The following is a 6173-nucleotide window of genomic DNA, read 5'->3' on the forward strand; positions in this document are numbered from 1 at the left end:
CCCCACCCCCCCCCCCCCCCATCAATGGAGAATGGCAACCAGATGGCAGGGCGGCAGGGTTTTTTTTTATTGCTTCTTTAATTTTTTCTAACTTTTTTATTTCTTTTTTTACTTTGTAAAATTTTTATTTATCTTATCGTTTACTTTTTTTTAAAATATTTTTTTTAAAAACTATTCCAAAATGATGCAAAACGCATGTGACCTCTCAGCCACACACTTTGTAAACACCAAATAAACATCATAAGAGTGCATCATAAGAGTGATGCAGTGAGACAGTACATCACACTGGCCAACTACTGGACCTGTCATACCACACGAGGACGCACACTATAACTGAGCATTTTAACAGGTGGGCTAGTATGAACGAGGCAGAAGTTGATTTGTGACTGGAAGCTGAAACCGGTTCGGATCGCATGGTCGCATGAACGGACTCCATGTATGGGTTAGTTTAGCGGATCCTTGTGGCCCAAACCGCGCGGTGTGAATAACCCTGTTACTCTTCTGCTCCAGAGCATAAAACATGAACCTTGATTGGTTCAAGTGATGAATCGCTAATACAACAATTGGGGTCAAAAGAACAAATGAAAACTAAACACATGTTCTCTCAGGCGCCCAATGAGGACTGGATGGTTTCTACATGCTGAACCAGCACCAAAGATGGTGGCTGGGCTTATTCGGATACTTATCAGTTTTAAAATGGAGTGTGCATTTCAAGAAAGCCCTCTTAAATTGCATTAGTAAACCTCTTGTACACTGATTATATATTTCATATTCTGTTTAGATTTCCAGGATGAATTTCTGAGTCTTGCCAACGATTCTGCTTGCGGGCTCTGGGTAGGACAGAGACCTAATAACACAACGGTTGTTGGTGCTGCCTATGATGGATGCTATGTAAGAGTAGAGGTAAGTTTGACAATCCTGACTTCATGTTTTTGTCACTGTCATGGGCCAATTCTAGTATAAGGAATTGTCCAAAGGACATAATAGAATTCTGAAAAATTAGGAACTTGTTCTGAGCAATGCTACCAACTAGGTAGGTCTCCACATGAGCCTGAAATTCTAGCACTACACACACTTGGTGAGACAGGGTAGAGACACCAGAGATAACATATTCTTACACTTTATTACCGTGACAGAATGGAGAGTACATGATGGTCCTGCTTGTGGCAGAAACTGTGAATGGTACAGTTGGGCAATACAAGATGGAGAAGAAATGCCCAATACAGAAAGGTAACAAGTCATTAAATTTTATTAATAGACTTCTACTGGCATGCTACCTTAACACTAAAGAGCACTGTGTAGTTTGCTTTTCACTGCTTGGAGTGGTCACTGGGACAAAGTGAGGGAGTACAAAAAATAGTTTCTAATTCTGTCCACCAAAAAGTGGAGTGGGTAGTTATTGGGATTTTTCCCCTCCCCTGGAGCACTGCATGAATTTTTGTATACACAGGTAAAAGCTGTTTTTTGTTTTGTTTAGAAGCTATGGATGCCCCAAGCCCTGACATCTGCTCTGCTGTCAGTCAAGAAGACAAACTGGCCTGTGCTGAAACATCTGTAACCAGAGACACCTGTGAGGCGATGGGATGCTGCTATGTCCCAAATGATGCTAGAATGCCCTTTTTCTTTGGCAACAAGTGTAAGTGGCATACTTCTTGCACATTCAAGTAATTATAGTCAAAAGGTTTTTTGCTATTTTAAATGCTGATTAAATGGCTTACAATGGACGCTGCTGATGTTTAACAGAATCGGCTTGGTCCCATGAGCATTGGCCCATGATATCCTATCTGGTGGTTGCTTCTTTCACTTGCAGGGCCCTATAGAGCCACCAATGTGGCTCTATAGTAAGTGGACTCTGCACATAGCAAGGTGAGCCAGTCTCCTCCTCACTTGATTCATTATGGGGGATTAAAGTTGGAGTTAAATACTACTTTACAAAATGGCTAACAGTATTGGCTGAAACATGGCCAGTCTGTGGGGGAGGGGGAATCTCTGGACCCAACCTGTGGCAGGTAAGGTTGATGGCACCTTGCCCATAACTAAGAATGCATTTAAAGGCTGCTTTTCAGGTTGTGTGACTTGGAGGTCCAGTCTAGAATGAGCTTGATTGTACTAAATAGTGGTTACTAGGTTTGTATTGAGTTACTATAATGGTGATTTGATTTTTAAAGTAACCTGCCTTTTTCTTTTTCTTGGGCATGTGGGTTTAACACACTAAACTATTCTTATTGGCCTCTCCAGGCTCAATGCAGCCCCACTGGTTCTAATATGTTCCTATTGGCTGGTATTATATAATTCTGTGGTCTTCACTGCAATCTTAACTTGTCAACGCAGATATGAGATGGATTCATCCATTAAAAGACTGCAGGGTCAACAATACTCAGTAGCTAGGTATAAAACTGTTTTCAAAACCTGATCTTTATAGTGATACTCATCTTTGTTTCCTACAGTGACCACACAGTGCACACTTGATAACAAAATGGTGATAGCGGTGTCCAAAGATCTGACCATACCATCTCTGCTTCTGGACTCTGTTCATATGATTTGTTTGGACTCTTGTACTCGGCTGTCAGTAGCTAGAAGTAATTCCTTTACGGTGTTCAGATTCCCATTATCCTGTGGTAATGCTTATCAGGTGGGTATTACAATACAGTCAATGGAATTATGTGGCCATCGTCTTGCCCTTAAGTTGGTTTGTAGCACCTCATCATGCATATGTAAAGGTGCCCATACACTGTACGAGAAACGCAGGAAATCGTACGATAATCGCAAAGTGTATGGAAGGCGTGCGACCGATTCTACTGTACGGTCCCACGTCTTCTGTCGAACAAGCGGGCTTGAAAACCCGCCGAGAATTGTACGTTTCTCGGAGGGTTAGAGGCCTGCTTGTTCGACAACTGCCGAACGGGCCGGTGTGCGCACGCGCACACTGCCTGTTTGCAGTCATCGGAAGCCCGCCCCTTAGAACTCTTTAGGTATTTTGTCTAGAGATTGCTTCTAATGGTGTTTTCAGTGAACTATGACCTAATTGGTACTTGGGTACTTTACCATCACCCCTACTCCTGTGGTAATCTAGAACATGCATACTTGGGGTATTAAACCAATATCTGCAGGTTTCTTGTGTACGGAAAGCCACCAGCTGGTTTAGAACACTTGGAGTGTTGCATGCCATACAAAAAACTTGCACAAAAAACTTGCACAGGACAAACTTCTGGAATTATGATCCTACTGATATTGGGTGGAGGTGTTGTTTTAGGGGCTCGTACTGCCTCTTCTGGCTTGCAGAAATTATCTCAATGTTTCTTCATTGCAGTTGCCCAGTAGTCCTGTGAACTATGAGAATAATATTGAAGCTGTAAGAACAATACAGACATGGCGGGGATCTTCTATCACTAGGGACAGTACAATGAGGTAAGATAAACCTGCTACAAGTAAGGGGAAAGCACTGGTATCTTAATACTGTACGGTTTATCTAGGGTGACTGTGCGCTGCAGCTACAATCAAGCAGGTACTGTACCACTGGCTGTGACTGAACACCTTGCCACCACCTCCTACTGTTGGTACAACAGGCCCTCTTGAGCTGGAGATGAGGATTGCACAAGGTGAGACAATTACCAGGTTTTTAACCAGTTGACATCCCGGGTGTTAAACCCCCTTCCCATCCAGGCCATTTTTCAGTATTCAGCGCTGCGGTACTTTGACTGACATTTATTCCGTCATGCAGCGCTGTACTGAAATGAATTTTATACCCTTTTTTGGGGACAGATAGAGCTTTCTTTTGGTGGTATTTAATCACCACTGGGGTTTTTATTTTTTAATATATTAAGGAAAAACTACAGATTAAAAAATAAAAAACAGTTCCCCCTATATTAAATTCTAAAACATTTATTACCAAATCTTTTGGTAAAATATAAAAGACGGGGTCACTTCGGGTAAAGAGACACCAAACATGTCAAACCTTAAAATTGCGCATGCGTGCAAAACCTCAAACTACATTACCCAAAATTGGCCATAGGCGACGCATTAAAAGCTTTACCGCTCATCAGTTTAGTGTTATCAGTGATTGATTGCTCGAACTGCGACGTTCGCGACGATACGTAACATGTGTAGCGCAATTGTAATTTTCGCGCGCTGGTGCATGCGACGCATATTTACGTTTATATGTACATACACATTGGGGGGGGGGTTACTTTTTTATTTGTGACTTATTTTTTTAACTTATTTTTTTTAATTTATATATTTTTTTTTTACACTTATTGTTATTACATAGGGGGATACCATCCCCTATATAATAGCACAGGTACACTGACAGGTCCTCTTTATGGAGACATTAGGGGTCTCCAGACCCCTAATGTCACCTGGAGACCCCAAAAGAAGCTGAAGAAGCACAGATTTGCTTCATCAGCTTCTTCCTCTCTGGCAGTAGGAGCCAGATGACTGACAGGTGAATGCGGAAGTGATGTAACACACATCACTTCTGCATTCACACTACAGATGGAGATCAGCAAGGAGCTGACTCCCTCCTGACACCCTCCCGGGCCGCAGATGGGCCAGCGGATCCCAGGATTAAAGGTGAGGGGGGAGATGGCGGCACTCGAGATTGGGGGGGCGCTCAGAAATTCACACCATACAACCAATCGGCGGCTATAGAGCCGCTGATCGGTTGTATGTGAAACAGCAGTTAATGGCTGTAGTAACGAGCGGGTCTTTCCTGCCCGTGCGCGCGCAGGAAAAAAATGCCGTCTGGCGACGGCAACCCGCTGATGCGAGTCTGCCGTCCGTTTTTTTTCTGAACGGGCGGACGGCAAGAGGTTAAAGAACTTATTGCACAGAATTGTCACAATATAGCCAACATGCTTCCACTAGTTCAGTGTTTGTTTTGCATGACCTCAACATGAATTATGTTGTACAGGGCTTGGTAGTACTGATCATTTATTAACATAAGACTGCAATGTTCACATGACCTTAAAGTGCACTTTTCAGTGGGGGCAGCAGGGGGTTTGGTTTGTGGCTCTCAATTTGTAACTTGTTTCTGTGTAATGCAGATCTTGGCTATGAATCGTACTACACTGAAGAGAATTATCCTGTGGTTAAAGTGCTCAGAGACCCAGTCTACCTGGAGGTCCGCATCATAGGTAGGACAGACCCAAACCTAGTCCTTGTCTTAAATGATTGCTGGGCCACCAACTCTGCAAATCCTACACTCCTCCCTCAATGGCCTGTTTTGGTTGCCAGGTAAGTCATCTGTAGCACAGAAGTTATACCAGTATACCTTGGTGCAGGTCCTAACTCTGAATCTTTTGGTGGTTTTTCAGCTGCCCTTTTAATGGTGACAACTACATCAGCAGCCTGATTCCCGTTGGAGCTCCTTCGCAGGCTGTACCTCTACCAAACTATTACAAGCACTTTCTTGTCAACACCTTCACATTTGTAGACTCCAGCACCCAGCTTGCCCTTGGAGGCCTGGTAAATGAATACAAACCACCTTTGCTGTGAAGGATTTTTATAGTTGCTGTAGCTAACTGTGATTTGTCTGCAGGTATACTTCCACTGCAGTGCTTCTGTTTGTGTGCCATCTACCATGGACAACTGTGTCGTTTCTTGTGGTCAAAGGAGGAGTAAGTAATTTTTATACAAAGTCTCAAATAACCGGTGGCAGAATGTTGGGCAGGTGGGTGAGGGTTTCACAAATCTCCAACCCTTAAATAAAAGGGAGATTACTTGGCAGCTTGATTTGGGAAACATAGGATCTATTTTGGAATTGAAGCTTAAATGCTCTTTTTAGGGAGAATGGCTGAACACCATGAACTGCAGTCTCTGAAGAACACTGTGACCTCTGAAGGACCTGTTGCATTTGTTTCTGTGGATAAAGAAATGCTAAAACTGGAAGGTAATGTCTTTTGGGTGGCTTTGTCTGGCAAGTGTTTGCTTTTTCCAATGCATGTAGACCCATACTCAACAGTGGTTAGGTTTTAAAACTTTTTTTTTTTCTTTTCCCCTTAGGTACTGATGCATCACAGTACTCCACATTGGACTTGGCTTTTGTGTGCCATCTACCATGGACAACTGTGTCGTTTCTTGTGGTCAAAGGAGGAGTAAGTATTTTTATACAATGTCTTTAATATCTGGTGGCAGAATCTTTGGGGGGGGGGAGGGGGGGGGGAAGGTTTCACAAA

At 43.1% G+C, this 6173-nt stretch overlaps 1 pseudogene; it reads left to right on the plus strand.

Moving 5' to 3' along the window:
* The window catches only part of LOC108786310, a 37591-nt pseudogene extending 31584 nt beyond the window's left edge, over window positions 1–6007 (plus strand).
* The last annotated feature ends 166 nt before the right edge of the window (window positions 6008–6173 follow it).

Source organism: Nanorana parkeri, unplaced genomic scaffold (genome assembly GCF_000935625.1).
Source record: "Nanorana parkeri isolate BGI_ZX_2015 unplaced genomic scaffold, ASM93562v1 scaffold203, whole genome shotgun sequence".
Taxonomy (NCBI): Eukaryota; Metazoa; Chordata; class Amphibia; order Anura; family Dicroglossidae; genus Nanorana; species Nanorana parkeri.